Raw genomic sequence first — 20,404 nt, 5'->3', positions numbered from 1 at the left:
GGTGGCGCGTGCCTGTAATCCCAGCTACTCAGCCTCCTGAGTAGCTGGGATTACAGGCACGCGCCACCATGCCCAGCTGATTTTTTGTAGTTTTAGTAGAGACGGGGTTTCACCGTGTTGACCAGGATGGTCTCGATCTCTTGACCTCGTGATCCACCCACCTCGGCCTCCCAAAGTGCTGGGATTACAGGCTTGAGCCACCGCGCCCGGCTATTTTTTTTTTTTTCTTTTTAGACGGAGTCTTGCTCTGTCACGAGGCTGGAGTGCAGTGGCGTGATCTTGGCCCATTGCAACCTCTGCCCCTGGGATTCAAGCTATTCCTCTGGCTCAGCCTCCCGAGTAGCTGGGACTACAGGTGTACGCCACCACGCCCAGCTAATTTTTTGTATTTTAGTAGAGACGGGGTTTCACCATGTTGGCTAGGATGATCTTGATCTCCTGACTTCGTGATCCACCCGTCTTGGCCTCCTAAAGTGCTGGGATTACAGGCGTGAGGCACTGTGTCCGGCCAGTTTTATACTGTTTAAGAATCCTTGAACATTGGCTTTGCTCCTGTCCATGTGTAATTTCATATTTAATTAAATTAATTAATGTATCTATTTTGAGATGGGGTCTCCCTGTATCACCTAGGCTGGAGTGCAGTGGTGAGGTCATTGCTCTTGCAGCCTTGGCCTCCTGGGCTCAAGCGATCTTCTCACTTTAGCACCCCAAGTAGCTGGGACTATCGGCTTGCGCCCCACACCTGGCTAATGTTTTTTCTTTTTGAATTTTAGTAGAGACAAGGTCTCCCTATGTTGCCCAGGCTTAATTTTGTATTTTATATTTAAAGAACTAGATTTCCTAAATAAGAATCACTGCTTTCTCTTTCAAGAGAAGATAGTTACTTAGAGGATAGGTAGGACTGATTCTTTTCTTTGGTATGGTCCTAACGAATTATGTAAAACTTGATAGAAATTTCCAGACTACAAAAATGCCTTCACTACCAATTCCGTCCCCTCTTTTGCCTTTCGAGCTTATGAAAACAAGATAAAGAAGGTTATATCTTTTCAGCTATTCCTTTCTCATCTCTTTCCCCAGTTTGGTCTACACTGAAGGCATACATGATTCATCCTCCGCTGGTTCATTTAATAATCTCCTTTCCTTAGTTCCCACTTATCCAATCTATAAATCAAGCCCATGAGATATATAGATTCTAAGTATCAGGTGGAATTCTGCCTTACGCTCCAGAACAATTTTTTTTGTACGCTGTTTTTCTTGTAAAGCAAAATCTGTAAGTATCATAATAGGATTCAGCCAGGGAAACAGAGCCACTGTTAGTATTCTAGGAATAAAACCGTTCACAGCTGTGGGAAGAGCTGGGGAAGTGAATGTCTGGAAGGAGGAGTCAGAAGATCAGAGTCACTAGCCGTTGCCGGAAGCACTGGTGCAGTTGGACAAATCAGAGCTTGCAGGAAAATTCCAGAAACCAAAGCACATCTAGCCACCGAAGCGGGGCCGCGGAGGGGGAGTTTGTGGAGAGGTTTATGGGAAGCTGTGGCCTCTCTGTAGCTCCCGCCCCATGTGGGGCGACAGCCAAGCTCGGGTGGTGGGCCCGAGGCAGCTGTTGGGTGGCAGAGCCAACAGCAGGAAATGCTAGCTGGGAGGGAACAGAGGAGAGAGCCGGATAAGCCAGGAGCTGCAGGGCCTCTCAGGGCCCCTCTGTGTCTGTCCTTCACTGTATCTGACGGGAAACCTGCCAAGGGCAGTGACTGCTGCTTGCCTTCCGCCCTACAATTCTTGCACAAGGTTCTCTTCTGGCCAACTCTAACCCGGAATCACAGCAGGGAGGGGCTTCGAGGAAATGGAGTTCCCAGCCTTAATCGAGTTGCCATAGCACAACTCAGCACCTCATCTTCCAGCGTGACCAATGAAATGATATCACTAGATCAGCAAAAGCCATTAAAAAATAACTCCTTCATTCTACTGTCCCTCAGCTCAGCAGTCAGATGCGTGCATAGGCCTCCCTTTGTAAGATTCTCCACTTTCGGAGGTGGTGGACTCGGCAGGGTGTTGTAGGAGGGAGTGGCATGTGCTGAGAAGCTCACAGGATCCTTAGTCCTGGCTCTGACTCACAGGCATTGTGTAACCTCAGGCAAATCCTTCCCCTCTGTGCCTCTGTTGTTCATCTGTAAAATGGGCAGAATTGTATTTAGTTGGCTTTTGCATAGTTCAAATGAGAAAATGGAAGTGAAAGCTCCTTGTAAATTGCTAAATGCCAAGATAGTTATAAATTCCTTTTCTTTCTCTCTCTGTCTCTCTCTGTCTCTCTCTCTCTCTCTCTCTCTTTCTCTTTTTCTTTGCAACCTCTGCCTCCCGGGTTTAAGCGATTCTCCTGCCTCAGCCTCCCAAGTAGCTGGTATTACAAGTGCCTGCCACTGTGCCTGGCTAATTTTTGTATTTTTGGTAGAGACAGTTTCGCCATTTTGGCCAGGCTGGTCTCAGACTCCTGACCTAGGGTGATCCGCCCGCCTTGGCCTCCCAAAGTGCTGGGATTACAGGTATGAGCCACTGTGCCCCACCAAATTCCTTTATTTCAAGGAATATTCTTCAGCTTGGCAAATGTTTGGTGTTTATGTACAAAATACATACTCAGAAGGAATTATGAAGTGACTGAATGAACGTGACTTGGCATCATAGGGAAACAATTTATGGTGGGGACATAATTTCGAAGATGGAAGCTTCCAGAAGAGCATCTTTTCACCTAAAAGTCAGCCCATCCTGTAGACCCTCATTGGTGGCCTGATAACCCAGAAGTTTCCCTGTCACTAAAGAGATCTGTTTATTTTCCAGTTAACAAAGAGTGAAGGGGACATCATCATCATCATCATCATCGTCATCATTGTTATTTGCCTGAAGGCCCAGAGGACACCACAATGGAGCACTGCTGATGGGAAAGGAATTAGCGTTGACCTCTCAGGAGGTTAATTTGGGAGTTTAGCTCATGACCTAGTAATTCTGCTTCTGGGAGTTTATGGGAAGGAAGTGCTCTAATATGTGTGCATGTGTGACTGCTAGGCTTTAGCATTTTAGGGGTGAGCTAACTGTATCGCAGAGGTGGCCGTGTCTTGCATTGAGGAGAGAGAGCACTTGGAAGAGCTTCCGTGCTACATTCTATTTGGGAAGAACTTGGATCTTGCATAGCGTAGACGAAGAGAATTAACAAGAATTTGTGGCATCTCTTTGTGTCAGTTCTTCCAGATAATACAAATATGTCAATAAACAGACCAAGTTCCTGCCTTCATGGGGAAGAGAGGCATTCTAAAAATGAAAAATGGGCCAGGCGTGGTGGCTAACACCTGTAATCTCAGCACTTGGGGAGGCCGACGTGGACAGATTACCCGAGGTCAGGAGTTCAAGACCAGCCTGGCCAACATGGCAAAACACCCTCTCTACTAAAAATACAAAAATTAGCTGAGCATGGTGGCGGGTGCCTGTAATCCCAGCTACTCGGGAGGCTGAGACAGGAGAATCGCTTGAACCCAGGAGGCAGAGGCTGCAGTGAGCCGAGATCGCACCATTGCACTCCAGCCTGGGCAACAGAGAGAGGCTCTGTCTCAATAAATAAATAAATAAAAATAAAAATAAAAAATGTCATCAAATGTGAGATTAAGTATCAAGAGGGAGAATAAAGCAGTGTCAAGGATTAGAGAGTGATACGGGTGCTGTTTTTAGATAAGGTAGTCAAAGAGGGTCTCTTTGAGGAGGTGCCGTTGGGTTAGAGACAAAAATGAACAAAGGCAGGAAACTATGCTGATATCTGAGGACAGAACATTTCAGGAGGGGGGAAAAGTAATGCACAGTCTCAAAGATGAGAAGGAAATCTACAAACTTCGTTTCTGAGACAAGGTCTTACCCTATCATCCAGCCTGGAGTACAGTGCCGTGATCATAGCTCACTGTAACGTCAAACTCCTGGGCTCAAGTGATCCTCTCGCCTCAGCCTCCCAAAAATGAACTTCTTTATTCAGGGGACAGCAGGGAGACCAATGCAGCTGGAGCACAGTGAGCAAGCAGAGAGGGTGATAGCAGCTGAGGTTGGAGAGAGAGCCAGGGGACAGACCACATTGGCTTTCGATTTGGGTCAAGTCAGATGGGAAACCATTGGAAAGTTTTGAACTGGAGCATGACCTTTGCTGGCTTAAATATTGAAAGGATATCCATGAGGAGTCAATTACAGCTGGGCAAGAGTGGACGCAGAGAGACTAATTAAGTTATATTGCAAGTGGTCCATCCAGGAGGCTGTCAGGAGGCTAGAACAGGGCAGGGCAGCAGTGGAGAAGATGAGACGTGGTCAGAGGCAATATACACGATAAGAGCAAAGCTGAAGGGATTTGCTCCTGTGTCAAATGTGAATTGAGATGGAAAGACGAGAGTCAAGGATGACTTCAAGGTTTTTGGCCTGAGCAAGTGGAAGAATGGAGCCACTGTTTACTGAGAAGGGAAATGCTAGGCAGGAGCAGGTTTGGGAATAATGAAGAATTTAGTTATGGATAGAATAAGAATGAGATACAGCTTGGGCAGCATGGTGAAACCCCGTCTCTACTAAAAATACAAAAAAAATTAGCTGGGCGTGGTGGCGCGCACCTATAATCCCAGCTACTCGGGAAGCTGAGTCAGGAGCATCGCTTGAGCCCGGGAGGTAGAGGTTGCAGTGAGCCGAGAGTGCACCACTACACTCCAGCATGGGCGACAGAGCAAGACCCTGTCTCAAAAAGAAAGAGGAAAAGAATGAGATACAGAATAACCATTCAAATGAAGTTATTTAGGTTATATCCAATACTTTTGTGTTTTTAGTAGAGGAACTGCACACATGAGTCTGGAGGTCAAGACAGAAAATATAAATTTGAGACTCATTAGTGTATAGAGGGTATTTAAAGCTGTTAGACTGGGTGAGCTCATGCAATAATAGAGAGAGCAATAATAGAGAAGTCTAAAGTCTGAGTCCTGGGACATCCTGATACTGAGAGAGAGGCCATGATGAAGAGAATGAGCCAGTGAGTGAGGAAGAAAATCAGGAGAATATAGTGTTCTTGAAGCTAAATGAAGAAAATGTTTTAAGGAGGAAGCTGCTGCCTGGGATGCGGGAGGGATTAAATATTAAGCAGGAGGGGCCAGGCACAGTGGCCCACGCCTGTAATCCCAGCACTTTGGGAGGCCAAGGCAGGTGGATCACCTGAGGTCAGGAGTTCGAGATCAGCCTGGCCAACATGGCAAAACCCCCGTCTCTACAAGAAATACAAAAATTAGCCAGGCGAGGTGGTACACGTCTGCAATCCCAGCTACTTGGGAGGCTGGGGCAGGAGAACCACCTGAACCTGGGAGGTAAGGGTTGCAGTGTGCCAAGATCGCACCACAGCGCTCCAGCCTGGGTGACAGAATGAGACTCCGTCTCAAAAAAAATAACAAAAATAAGCAGGAGGCATTTGGAATTTTCAGGTCTGCTTGAGTGAGGAGATAAAGATTTTAGGTACAAAGACTGGGTGCCGTGGCTCATGTCTGTAATCCCAGCACATTGGGAGGCCGAGGCAGGAGGATTGCTTGACGCCAGGAGTTTGAGACCAGCCTGGGCAATGTAGGGAGGCCCTTATTCTACCAAAAAAAAAATTTTTTTTAAATTAGCTAGGCATGGTTGTGCATGCCTGTAGTCCCAGCTACCAAGGAGGCTAAGGTAGGGGGATGGCTTGAGCCCAGGAGTTCAAGTCTGGTGGTGAGCTATGAATGAGCCACTGCCCTCCAGCCTGGGAGATGGAGTGAGATTCTGTCTCAAATAAATAAATAAATAAATAAATAAAAATAAAAGAGTTTAGGTACACAGAAAGGAGCGAAGATATAAAAAAGTCGGGAGGTCAGTAAAGAGAGCAGAAGGCAGAAGGTCCCAGGAGCATGGGAGGACCCATAAAGGAATGCCATCCGTGAGAAGTCCCCAGGTGGTGGAGAATGGCCAGCAACTTTCTAGGAACAGTAATATCTGGTGTGAATTTGATTACTTCCTGCCCCATGTTGTGATTGTCTTTCATTTCCCCCAAACTCAGTGAAAGTCAGCTACATGTGGCTACCATGCATTAGTGGCACTTTGGACAGATAAAGAAAGAAAAGCAAAGGAATGTTGAAAGGGGTCAGCTGCCCAAGAGGATGAAATGCTTGCAGGGATAAACAGGAAAACAGAGGGAGAGACGATTGAGAGAAACGGAACCCCGCTGAGACCTCTTGAAGACCTTGGGGGAAGTGCTGAACTTCCTTTGCTGGAGGGGATGCGTCTCCAGCATTTTATTTAGATACTAAAGGAAAAGGTGAATTGTGCAGGCTGAAGCACCTGGAGCCACAAAATAAATGGAAAGTGTGCAAGGATACATGTGCAGATGTGCTCTTAGCAGCTTTTTTTTTTTTTTTTTTTTAGATAGTCTCACTGTGTCACCCAGGCTGGAGGGCAGTGGGGCAATCTTGGCTCACTGCAACCTCCGCCTCCCAGGCTGGAGCGATCCTCCTGCTTTAGCCTACCAAGTTGCTGGGGCTACAGGCACGTGCCACCATAGCCTGCTAACTTTTGTATTTTTAGTAGAGATCGGGTTTCACCATGTTGATCAGGCTGATCTTGAACTCCTGAGCTCTAGTGAGCCTCCTGTCTCAGCCTCCCAAAGTGCTAGGATTATAGGTGTGAGCCACCATGCCCAGCCAGCAGCATTATTACTATTATTTTTGAGGACAGAGTTGTGCAGTGGTGCCATCTCCACTCACTGCAGCTTTGACCTCCTGGGCTCGGGTGATCCTCCTACCTCAGCCTCCAGAGTAGCTGGGAACACGGACATGTGCCACTGCACCTGACCTGGCGTTTTTTGTTTGTACATTAACAAATATTGGGAGGCTGCTTGGATGTCTGGCAATGAGAGAGTGATAAACTAGGTTGTGATGCCTCTTTTTCAGCCATTAGAAGTGATGACAAGGGCACATATTCTGTGGAATGAGAGAAGCTGGTTTTGAAACAGTGCAAATACTGAGATCCCAGTTTCACAGAGGTACTGTGCGAACATCTAGGTGCCCACAGAAAGAGAAGTAAACCATATTAACCCTACATTTGAAATGGTAGTCCCTCAATGGTGAGATTATGGATAACTTTAATTTTTTTTCTCCTTTATACCTTCTTTAGTTTCTAAGATTTTTTTTACAGTAAATATTTATTACTTTTATGATTAGGGAATACAATAATTATTAAAACAATTCACTGATGTATGACTTGGATTTCACTTCTTCTCATTTATATGATGTTTTATTAGGAAAACATTTTTTTTCTTCTTGAGACACAGTCTCACTTTGTGGCCCAGGTTGGAGTTTAGTGGGGCGATCACTGCTCACTGCAGCCTCAATTTTCCTGGGCTCAAGTGATCCTCCTGCCTCAGCCTCCCAACTATGTGGGACTACAGGCGTGTGCCACCGTACCTGGCTAATTTTTTAGAAAAATTTTTTGTAGAGATTAGGTCTCACTATATAGCCCAGGCTGGTCTCAAACTCCTCCGGGGCTCAAGCAATCCTCTGTCCCAGCCTCCTACAGTGCTGGGATTACAGGCGTGAGCCATCGTACCCAGCCTAGGAAAACATTTGAAGATAGAAGATAAAAGCATTTCTCTCTCTCTCTTTTTTTTTTTTTTTGAGATAGAGTTTCACTCCTGTTGCCCAGGCTAGAGTGCAATGGTGCGACCTTGGCCCACCGCAGCCTCTGCCTCCTGGGTTCAAGCGATTCTCCTGTCTCACCACCATGCCCAGCTAATTTTGTATTGTTAGTAGAGACGGGGTTTCTCCATGTTGGTCAGGATGGTCTCGAACTCCTGACCTCTCAGGTGACCCACCTGCCTTGGCAGATCCCAAAGTGCTGGGATTATAGGCGTGAGCCACCGCGCCCGGTTGATAAAATCATTTTTATGTTAGCGTGTAGCTTAATTATGCTGGAATTATAGGGTAACATAGCCTTCTGAGTCTTTGAATCCACTTAGAGGTCAAATGACCTGCCTGATAAGAAAGGGCTTTAAGTATTTAGAAGATTAACCATTTTTGCTTGAGGATTCAAAGTATACCCACCCCTTCAACTGTCCAGTATTTATATTTCTGATAAAGTTCTAATATTTTATCCTGGAATAATTTTTGTGTATGGTACGAGGTGAAGGTCAAGTTTAATTTTCTTCCTACTCTGATAATGTTTGATGAAATCAATATCAATAATGTCTATTTCTTTGTGTTCCTAACAATTCTTAACCAGAGCCAGACATAAGTGGAAAGATATCTCCTAGAGAACTAACCATTTATAAGCCTGTAATCCCCCAATCACTGATTTCTGACAATACAGAGAAGTGCTATTCATCACTTTTCCTTACTCAGTGACTTGGCTTCTCTGAGAGGATTTAGTGCCCCGCTGCCTATAAAACATTTTCAGAAAGCCGGGTCTTAAAAATGAAAGTTCTTAAATCCCAGGAAATATGTCACAGTGACCTGCCGAGGGAAGCTTTCTTTATTTTGTGTTGCTTTAACAGAATATCACAGAATTGCTAATTTATTATTTATTTATTTTGAGACGCAGTCTCTGTCGCCTGGGCTGGAGTACAGTGGTGCAGTCTCGGCTCACTGTAACCTCCGCTTCCTGGGTTCACGTGACTTTCCTGTCTCAGCCTCCCAAGTAGCTGAGATTGCAGATGGGTGGGTGCCACCACGCCTGGCTATTTTTTTTTTTTTTTTTTGAGATGGAGTCTTGCTCTGTTGCCCAGGCTGGAGTGCAGTGGCACAATCTCAGCTCACTGCAACCTCCGCCTCCCGGGTTCAAGCAATTCTGTCTCAGCCTCCCAAGTAGCTGCTACTACAGGCGCCCACCACCACGCCTGGCTAATTTTTGTATTTTTAGTAGAGACAGGTTTTCACCATATTGGTCAGGCTGGTTTTGAACTCCTGACCTCAGGTGATCTGCCTGCCTTGGCCTCCCAAAGTGCTGGGATTACAGGTGTAAGCTTCTGTGCCCGGCCATTTTTCTGTATTTTTAGTAGAGGTGGGGTTTCACCATGTTGGCCAGGCTGGTCTCAGACTCCTGAGCTATCCTCCCACCTCAGACTCCCAAAGTTCTGGGATTACAGGTGTAAGCCACCCCGCCTGGCCTATTATTATTTTTTGAGACGGGATCTGACTGTCACCCAGGCTGCAGTGCAGTGGTGCTATCTCCGCTCACTGCAGCCTCTGCCTCCGGGGCACAAGGGATTCTTTTGCCTCAATCTCCTGCATAGCTGGGGCTACAGGCGCATACGACAGCACCTGGCTAATTTTTGTATTGTTTGTAGAGGCAAGGTTTCTCTATGTTAGTCAGGCTGGTCTCAAACTCAAGTGATCTCGAGCTCAAGTGATCTGACCTCCTTGGCCTCCCAAAGTGCTGGGATTACAGGCATAAGTTACTCCGCCCAGCCTTGGATTTTCTTTTTGATTCATTTCTTCTCTAAATACAAAGAGTGAGCAGGTCACACTTCCACTTTAATGCTGGTAAGAAGCTCATTTAATGGAGCTCTTTTCTGGGCACTGATTTAATGCCTGTCCCTTTTTCACAAATATCATTTCCTCTAAGCCTTCACTTTGAAGAATGTTTATCTTTTTTGGAAACCATTGCCTTCCTAATACTTCAGTCTGGCACTAACACAGACTAGCCTTTCTTGAGTACACTTTAAGTAACTGCAAAGAAGTTTAAAGAGGTCCTAGGTTCAAAATTTGCCTGTGGATTATACAGACATATGTCACTGGGATGATTCTGCAGCATTTGCATGTGTTCTGAGCTGTTGTAGTAGATCAGCTCTAGGAGGAAAAGCGATTGCCAAGGCAGACATTTTTACTGTCCCCAGGTTGCTACTTGTTATTTTCTGGTCTGGCTTTCTAAGATCAAAGGACTGCAGGAGACTCGCTGAATTCATTCTGCAGTGTGGGGAAGACAAATGGATAGGTGTCCTGATGGGAGAATGCACGCTTCAGAGAGGTAAGCATGCTGGCTGTCTCTTTAGCCACATAGCCCAGGAGGTGGCCATTTCTGCTCCCTTCATCTCCTCACGTAGCTCGGCTGGACAGTTGGTTCCTTTCCGGTGCAATCATCAATCTTGATGTTTGTGCAGAGCAGTCCTGACAAGCTGGTACAGCATGGTCCATTGCACCATGTGTACACAACAAAATCATCAATCATTAACGTAAAAAACCTTCCAAAGGCCACATTACCAGGGGTTGGGCAAGGATTGATCATAGTTCTAGGGTCCTTTGGAGCTGTGCTGGGAGTGAACAACCAGATATACTGTGTTACTCCTTTCTACCCTCCTGTTTTCTAGCTTCGCACCTGGCAGGTGCAGTGACTTAGTCTCTCTGATTCCCAAGTTCAACACCCCCAGGGAAAAGCTTTGTTTGGTTCATCTTCGGTCAGGTGCTCACTTCTGGGCCAATCAACAAGAGATGGTGTGTGTGTGTGTGTGTGTGTGTGTGTGTGTGCGCGCGTGTGTGTGTGTGTGTGCGCACATGCGCGCCATTAGGATTAAACAGAATTTCTTAGAAGATGATACTTTTGAGGGAGTTAAGATGAAGCTGCTTGTTGTAGGTTGGGTTCCTCAGGAAACTGACACTGCAGTGGTTTACTGTGCAGGATGTTCACTAAGAAGTGCTCTTGGGATCAACACCTGTGGAAGGTAGGAGGATGAAGCAGGATTGGGTAGAGCTTTGATGCAGGACTGATGGACTCAGCTGACCCTACAGGGAACTCTGGGGTTAGAACAGCATTTCAGAGCTGTCCAGGGCTGAGTGGAAACATCCAGACTTTTATACCCTTGGCTTGATCATCAGTCAGTGGGCATGGGCTGCCCTCTGCAGCTGAGGCAGACCTGGAGGAGATGACAGCTGAGGGCTGTCTGCTGGCCACACTCTTAGAGTTGGGCAAGAAGTCCTACACTGAAGGGGAATCTGGGTAGTACATCACAGTGCCCTACTTAAAGGGACACACACACACACACACACACAAACACACAATTACACAATTCTAGGGCATTTGAAACATTTTAAGCCACATCATACTCCAGAAAGTTTGCATAGATTTATATTTCATTTCAACTTGAAATAAAGAACTTTTATAACTCAATATTAAAAATTCAAACAAGTCAATTAAAAATGAGCAAAATATTTGAGTAGGCATTTTACCAAAGATGACATATAAATGGCTAATGCACCTGAAAAGACGTTTAACAGTGTTAAAGCCTTATTGGCTAGACGCGGTGGCTCATGCCTGTAATCCCAGCACTTTGGGAGGCCGAGGCGGGTGGATCACCTGAGATCATGAGTTTGAGATCAGCCTGGCCAACATGATGAAACCCCATCTTTTACTAAAAATACAAAAAATTGGCCAGGTGTGGTGGCATGCACCTGAGGCAGGAGAATCGCTTGAACCCGGGAGGCAGAGGTTGCAGTGAGCTGAGATTTCGCCATTGCACTCCAGCCTGGGCAACAAGAGCAAAACTCTTATCTTTTTTTTTGAGACAGAGTCTCACTCTGTTTCCTAGGCTGGAGTGCAGTGGCGTGATCCTGGCTCACTGCAACCTCCGCCCTCCAGGGTTTCAAGCGATTCTCTTGCCCCACCCTCCCAAAGTGCTGGGATTACAGGTGTGAGCCACCTTGCCCAGCCCAAAACTCCATCTTTCAAAAAAAAAGGAAAAGAAAAAAGATGTTTAACATCATCATCATTAGGCAAATGCAAATCAAAACCACAATGAGATACTTCATGTTCACTGTGATGGCTAGAATCAAATAAGACAGACAGTAACAAATGCTGGCATAAATGTGGAGAAATAGAAAACCTCACATATTGCTGGGTAGTATGACAAAATGGTATAATGAATTTGGAAAATAGTTTGGCAGTTTCTTAAAAAATTAAACAGAATTTACTATATGACTCAGAAATTCTACTCCTAGGTATCTACTTAAGAGAGGCCAACACATATGTCCACACAAAGACTTGTATGCAGATGTTCATGGCAGCATTATTCACACTAGCCAAAAGATGGAAATAACCCAGATATCCATCCACTGATGAATAGATAAACAAAATGATATCTAGCCATGCAATGGATATTATTTTGCTATAGCTAAGAATGAAATACTGATAGATGCTATGCAATGAATGAATGAAGGAATGATCTCCAGGATGTCTTCCCTGATCTCTGGATTCCTCTAGCATTTCATCTGTAATCTAATGTAATATAATACCTCATATTATGGGTTTTGTTTTTTTTTTTGAAATGAAGCCTCGCTCTTTCACCCAGGGTAGAGTACAGTGACGCGATCTTGGCTCACTGCAACCTTCACCTCCTGGGTTCAAGCAATTCTCTTTTCTCAGCCTCCTGAGTAGCTGGGACTACAGGTGTGTACCACCACACCCAGATAATTTTAGTATTTTTTTTTTTTTTTTTGTAAAGACGGGGCTTCACCATGTTGGCCAGGCTGGTCTTGAACTCCTGGCCTCAAGTGATCCACCTGTTTCGGCCTCCCAAAGTGCTGGCATTACAGGCATGAGCCACCACACCTGGCCCTAGATATTCTTATACATGCATTTTGGTGGACATATGCACTCATTTCTCTTGAGTATATACTTAGGAGAGGGATTGCTAGATCATAAAGCAGGCATATGCTTAACTTTAGTAGATACCGTAAAACTGTTTTTCTTTTTTTTCAGACAGTTTCGCTCTTGTTGCCCAGGCTGGAGTACAATGGCATGATCTTGGCTCACTGCAACCTCTGCCTCCCGGGTTCAAGTGATTCTCTTGCCTCAGCTTCCTGAATAGCTGGGATTATAGGCATGCATCACTATGTCTGGCTAATTTTGTATTTTTAGTAGAGATGGGGCTTCTCCATGTTGGTCAGGCTGGTCTCAAACTCCTGACCTCAGGTGATGCGCCAATCTTGGCCTCCCAAATTGCTGGGATTACAAGTGTGAGCCACAGCGCCTGGCCATAAAACTGTTTTTCAAAGTGGTGGTATGAATTTTCACTCCCACCAATGATGTATGAAAGTCTCAATTGCTCTACGTCTTTTGGATGGTGGTTACCAGAATATATGCGTGTTTATGTACATATGTGTGTGTGTGTGTGTGTGTGTGTGTATAAACATTTATGACTAGTGTACTTTACATACTTTAATATATACAGGCCAGGCGTGGTATATCATGCCTGTAATCCTAGCACTTTGGAAGGCTGAGACAGGCAGATCCCTTGAGTCCAGGAGTTTGAGACCAGCCTGGTCAACATAGTGAAACCCTGTCTCTACAAAAAGTTTTAAAAAATTAGCTGAGTGTGGTGGCTCACACCTGTAGTCCCAGCTACTTGGGAGGCTGAGGTGGGAGGATGACTTAAGTCCAGGAGGTCGAGGCTACAGTGAGCTGTGATTGCGTCGCTAAACTGCAGACTGAGTGACAGAGCGAGACGCTGTCTAAAAAAAAAAAATTTTACACACACACACATATGTTGTATCTCAGTTTTTAATAGTTAATTCAGAAAAGCAGGATTCTAAATGTAATGAAGTTTTAGGAATACTTTAACCAATTTAAATTTTCTTTTTTAATGTATATCCAAAAGTGATATATGAGAAAAACAAATGTCTGGCTAAGTCTAAAAGAACTCTTTGAATAAAAATAAAATAAAAATTCTAAGTGATCAAGGACACTTACTGGTGTTCACACATATTCCAAGTCAGAGGAACGTCACGTGATCACCCATTTCTCAATAACACAGAAACATGCCCACCCACCTCACTGGACTTCATCCCAGAGCGTACAATGCTGAAACTTCCTCTGTGGGGCCTTTAAGACACTGTCCAGAGAGAGGTTGGCAGGTAGATGGCTGGGCCTGTAAAGGCTGACCAAGGCCACCGACAAGTACTTGGTGAAGGTCAGCAGGCAGGTTACCTTGCCAGCTCCTAACTGAGTTCATTTCTAGGTTTCAGGCTCCTGGCTCCACTCTGAAAGAACATCTGTTGTGACTTTCTGGCAATGCCCAACTCAACCCTGTCCCCTGTCTGTGCCCCATCCATTGGATCTGGGGCAGCCCAGTATTCTGCTTCATTCTCCCACTGCCAATCAGGATCAGCCCCCAGACCCTCTTTCTGTCATGTTTTGTTATTCTTCAAGTGTACTCAGTCAGATGCTTCAGCAGACTCTCTCAAAAATAGTAAAAAGAGTGATCATATTTTACAAACTTGGGGCCCAATATGCAAAGTCACTGTTTGGTCAGGATCTGATTAAGAGTCTTATTTCTAGAACCCAAAGGCAGGGCGCTGGATATAGAATTCAATTCTAGTTGCCCCCCACCCACACGCCGCATGACTGGATTGTGGAGAATTAAGCTTAATTTGCTCAGCCTTTTCTTTGTATATTTTTTAAAATAAAAAATAAGGCTATTCAATTTTGCATAAGCAATAGAGATCTTTACTGTATTTTTATTCAATTCTCCAAACCGTCATTAGACTTTAAATTGGATTCACAGATACAGTGTTTGGAGATATTTTTTCTCACTGAGATTTAGTACCTTATTTGTTCCTGACTCATGTGATTCCCAGGTATCTGAAATGTATAAATTATTTATAGTCCAGATGGTGATCTGATACTATCTGCATCTAAAAATGTTCTGTGCTTTTGCTGCAGACACAGATACTCAATTACAAAATTCAGGTTGGTCTTTAGGTCCTAGCCCGATAGCTGAAAGCATTCTTGATTACAAAGAAATACTCTAAATTCCAGCAGCCTTTTTCCCTCCTGCTTTCATTGCTTAGCCTTAAAAACCATTCCTCTGTGGGAGCTACCAAGTTAAGGAAGAGAAAAGGGGGGAAGTTCCTTTTTTTTTCTCTTGCCGGAGGAGGGATTTTTTTTTTTTTTTCCTGGCCAAATTGAAAACATCTAAGTTTCAAAACGGGAAATTGTGGATAGATTGCTAATTGTTCTTCCAAATCCTTTTTGTTCATTTTTTGATAGCAAAATAAATCCTGAATTTAAGAAGGCAAAATGGCTTCCTGGAATAGAGACTACGTTACCCATCCTCCCTTACAGCTAGGTGTGGTCATGTGACTACATTCTGGCCAACTATATGTGAGCAGAACTTATGTATGCAACTTCTGGATCATGCCCCTAAAGGAGCAGAGTTTCCTACGCCCCTTCCTCTTTGCCCTTCTTGCTGGCTGGAAGAGGAATGTGGTAATGAGCCATCTGGTATCACGTGGACAACTCTTCACTCAGGGATGGTAGTTTCGTAACACAGGAGGAGCCGAGGAACCGCCGTGGTGCTGAAACATCAGCCCTGGACTACCTATGCCCAGAGGGAGAAATGCTCTGCTTTCTTTCTTGTAAGACATTGTTATTTTAGTTCTCAGAGATAATAGCCAAAACTATGTTCTAACGAAAAACACAAGACACTTAGGCAGAATTGGAGATAATTTTGATCGAAAGACTAGGAAAAGCCTGGTGCAGTGGCTCACACCTGTAATCCTAGCATATTGGGAGGCCAGCGGGGGCGGATCACCCGAGGTCAGGAGTTCAAGACCAGCCTGGCCAACATGGTGAAACCCTGTCTGTACTAAAAATACAAAAAGTTAGCCAGGCATGGTGGCAGGCGCCTGTAATCCTAGCTACTTGGGTGGCTGAGGCAGGAGAATCACTTGAACCCAGGAGGCGGAGGTTGCAGTGAGCCGAGATTGTGCCACTGCACTCTAGCCTGGGTGACAGAGCCAGAACCTGTTCTTTTTTTTTTTTTTTTTTAAAGGATCCCAAAGATGCTCTTTTTGGGAAGAGACTCAAACATGTCTAGAAGGTTCTGAAACAAGCCAGAAACTATCACGTACACGTCAGGAGGTGTCTCAACATTTTCAGGGAGTCTTGAATAATCAGGAATGGTCCAAATAGGTCAGGAAGTATCTCAAACAGGTCAGCAAGCATCTCAAATATGTCAGGAAAAGTCAAGTAAGATGAGGCAAGTCAAAAATGGTTTCAGACGCATCAGGAAGAGTCTCAAATAGATTAGGGTCTCAAATTCACCAGGAATTTAAGAGTCCCAAATAGAGGGTCTCAAATTCACCAGGAATGATTTCAAACATAAAAAAAGAGTCTCAAAGTTGAGAAATTTTTGAAACAGGTCAGTAAGTATCTCTAACAAATTGGGATGTTTCAAAAACATGTCAGGAAGGGTCTGAAAGAAAGGGAAAGTGTCTTAAATACACCATGAAAAGCTTCACATGTGTCAGGCATCTGAAACATGCCATGAAGCATATTAAACAAGTCAGAAGAGTTTTCCAACATAACAGATACAGTCTCAAAGTCATCAGGAAAAGTCTTGTATGTATTAAGGTGGGCTTCAGATACATCAAAAAGCATCTCATGTCTGTCCAGAAGAGTGTCAAGTATCAATGATAGACTGGATAAAGAAAATGTGATACATATACACCTTGGAATACTATGCAGCCATAAAAAGGAAGGAGATCATGTCCTTTGCAGGGACATGGATGGAGCTTGAAGCCATTATCCTCAGCAAACTAACACAGGAACAGCAAACCAAACACTGCGTGTTCTCACTTATAAGTGGGAGCTGAACAATGAGAACACATGGACACAGGGAGGGGAACAACACACACTGGGGCCTGTGGGGCAGAGGTGGGGTAGGGGGAGGGAGAGCATCAAGATAAATATCTAATGCATGCTGGGCTTAATACTTAGGTGATGTGTTGATAGGTGCAGCAAACCACCATGGCACACGTTTACCTGTGTAGCAAAATTGCAGGTCCTGCACATGTATCCCAGAACTTTAAATTACATTTTAAAAATGTGTCAGGAAAAGCATCTAGTAAACAAGCCAAGAAGGTCTAAACATTAGGAGGAAGACTCTTACCAGGTCAGGATGGATCTCAAACCTTTGAGAAAAGGTCTTAAGCAAGTAAGAATGAGTCTCAGCCAGGTGTGGTGGTTCACGCCTGTAATCCCAGCACTTTGGGAGGCCGAGGCGGGCAGATCATGAGGTCAAGAGATTGAGACCATCCTGGCCAACATGGTGAAACCCCGTCTCTACTGAAAATACAGAAATTAGCTGGGTGTGGTAGCATGCGCATAGCATGCGCCTGTAGTCCCAGCTACTCCGGAGGCTGAATCAGGACAATTGCTTGAACCTGGGAGGTGGAGGTTGCAATAAGCTGAGATCATGCCACTGCACTCCAGTCTGGTGACAGAGCAAGACTCTGTCTCAAAAAAAAAAAAAAAAAAAAAAAAGAGTCTCAAACCATTCAGGAAGGACATAAAACATGACAAAAAGAGGTTCAAAGTCATCGGAAAGGGTCTCAAATAGTCAGGAAGGGTCTCAGATAAGTCAGAGAGTCTCAAATAGGAAGAGAACTTAACAAACCAGGACAAATCTTTTTTTTTTTTTTTTGGAGACAGGGTCTCACTTTGTTATCCAGGCTGGAGTGCAGTAGCACCATCATAGCTCACTGCAGTCTTGACCTTCTGGGTTCAAGTGATCCTCCCACCTCAGCCTCCTGAGTAGCTGGGACCACGGGAGCACACCACCATGCCCAGCTAGTTTGTTTGTTTGTTTGTCTATTTATTTATTTATTTTTGAAACAGATTCTTGCTGTCGCCCAGGCTAGAATGCAGTGGCGTGATCTCGGCTCACTGCAACCTCTGTCTCCTCGGCTCAAGTGATTCTCCTGTCTCAGCCTTCCTAGTAGCTGGGATTATAGATGTGCAACACCACACCTGGCTAATCTTTGTATTTTTAGTAGAGATGGGATTTTACCATGTTGGTCAGGCTGGTCTCAAACTCCTGACCTTGTCATCTGCCCACTTTGGCCTCCCAAAGTGCTGGGATTACAGAGGTGAGCCACCGTGCCTGGCCTTTTTAAAATTTTTTAATGTTTTTGTGGAGACAGGGTCTCGCTTTGCTGCCCAGGCTGGTCTCAAACTCCTGGCCTCAAGCATCATTCTGCCTTAGACTCCCAAAGTGCTGGGATTATGGGCGTGAGACACTGCCCATCCCGAAATGTCTTAAATTAGGAAAGGTTTTAACCATTTGAGTAAAGATCTCAAACAAGTCAGAACGAGTCCCAGTCAAGTTAGGTAGGGTCTCAAACAATCAGGAAAGGTCCAAAATACACCAGAAAGGATCTCAACATGTTAGTCAAGGTCTAAACCAGTCAGGAAGGGTTTCAAATAATCAGGAAGAGACATTTACATTTCAGGAGGTATCTCAACCAGGCAGGGAGTGTCTCGAATAATCAGGAAAAGATTTCAGCAAATCAAGAACTTTCTCAACCATGTAAGAAAGGAATAAAACGAGTGAGACCGGAAGGGTCTCACTCAAGTTAGGAAGATCTCAAACAGAAAAAAAGAGATCAAATACAGCCAGAAGGATCTGAAACCTGTCAGGCAGTGTCTCCCAGAAGTCAGAAAGTATCTCAATCAAGTCAGAATCATCTGAGGCATGTCAGGAAGAGTCTGAGACAAGTCATGTAGGGTCCCAAACATTTTAGGAAGAGCTGTTTTTTTTCTCTTCATTTTAAAAATAGCTTTATTGAGTTGCAAAACACATGCCAAAGAATCCACCCATTTATTTTTTAATTTTAATTTAATCTTAATTTTTTTTTTTTTTTAGACACAGTCTTGCTCTGTTGCCCAGGCTGGAGTGCAGTGACACAATCTTGGCTCACTGCAACCTCCACCTCCTGGGTTCAAATAATTCTCCTGCCTCCACCTCCGGAGCAGCTAGGCTCCTCACAGGCACCCGCCACCACGGCTAGCTAATTTTTGTATTTTTAGTAGAGAGAGGGTTTCACCATGTTGGTCAGGCTAGTCTTGAACTCCTGGCCTCAACTGATCCATCCACCTTGTCCTCCCAAAGTGCTGGGATTATAGGTATGAGCCACCACACTCGGCAATTTAAAGTGTACAATTTAATGGTTTAATTAGTATATTCACATATATGTGCAACCATCACCACCATCAATTTTAGAACATTTTCATCTCTTCACAAAAAAAAACCCCTATTCTCTCTTTTTTTTTGAGATGGAGTCTCGCTCTGTCGCCAGACTGGCGTGTAGTGGTATGATCTCGGCTCACTGCAACATTTGCCTCCCGGGTTCAAGAGATTCTCCTGCCTCAGCCTCCCGAGTAGCTGGGACTACAGGCGCGCAGCACTATACCCAGCTAATTTTTGTATTTTTAGTAGAGACAGGGTTTCACCATGTTGGCCAGGATGGTCTTGATCTCTTGACCTCATGATCCGTCCGCCTCGGCCTCCCAAAGTGCTGGGATTATAGGTGTGAGCCACCAGGCCCGGCAAACCCTATTCTCTAGTTATTATCCCCTCATGGAGAACCTCTACTAGGGCAGTGCAGAAGGGAAATGTGGGGTTGGAGCCCCCATACAAAGCCCTGACTCTGCCTAGTGGAGCTGTGAGAAGAGGGCCACTGTCCTCCACACCCCAGAATGGTAAATCCACCAACAGCTTGCACATATGCTTGGAAAAGCTGTGGGTACTCAACACCAGCCCTTGAGAGCAGCCGTAGAAGCTGAGCCCTGCAGAGCCACTGGGGCAGAGCTGCCCAAAGGCCTTGAGAGCTCATCCCTTGCATCACTGTGGCCTGGATGTGAGAGATGGAGTCAAAGGAGATTGTTTTGGATCTTTAATATTTAATGGCTGCCCTGCTGGCTTTGGACTTGCAAGGGGCCTGTAGCCCCCTTTTTTGGCTGATTTCTCCCTTTTGGAATGGGACTATCTATCAAATGCCTGTATTCCTATTGTATCTTTGAAGTAACTAACTTATTTTTATTTTTACAAGCTCAAAGGCAGAAGGGACTTCTCTTGTCTCAGATAAGACTTTGCACTGTAGACTTTTGAGTTAATGCTGAAATAAATTAAGACTGGAGGGACTGTTGAGCAGGGATGATTGTATTTTGCAATGTGAGAAGGACATGAGGCTTAGGAGGGGCCAGGAGACAAATGATATAGTTTGAATTTGTGTCCCCACCCAAATCTCATGCTGATTCGTTGTTTTGTTTTGCTTTGAGACAACGTTTCACTCTTGTTACCCAGGCTGGAGTGCAGATCTCAGCTCACTTCAATCTCTACCTCCCAAATTCAAGGAATTCTCCTGCCTCAGCCTCCTGAGTAGCTGGGATTACAGCTGCCTGCCACCATGCCTGGCTACTTTTTGTATTTTTAGCTGAGACTGGTTTCACCATTTTGACCAGGCTGCTCTCCAACTCCTGACCTCTGTTGATCTGCTCGCCTCAGCATCTCAAAGTGCTAGGATTATAGGCATGAGCCACCGTGCCTGGCCTCTCATGCTGAATTGTA

This window comes from Sapajus apella, unplaced genomic scaffold (genome assembly GCF_009761245.1).
Source record: "Sapajus apella isolate SASKATOON/1434 unplaced genomic scaffold, GSC_monkey_1.0 scaffold125, whole genome shotgun sequence".
In the NCBI taxonomy this organism is placed as follows: domain Eukaryota; kingdom Metazoa; phylum Chordata; class Mammalia; order Primates; family Cebidae; genus Sapajus; species Sapajus apella.
This window is presented reverse-complemented; position numbering follows the sequence as displayed.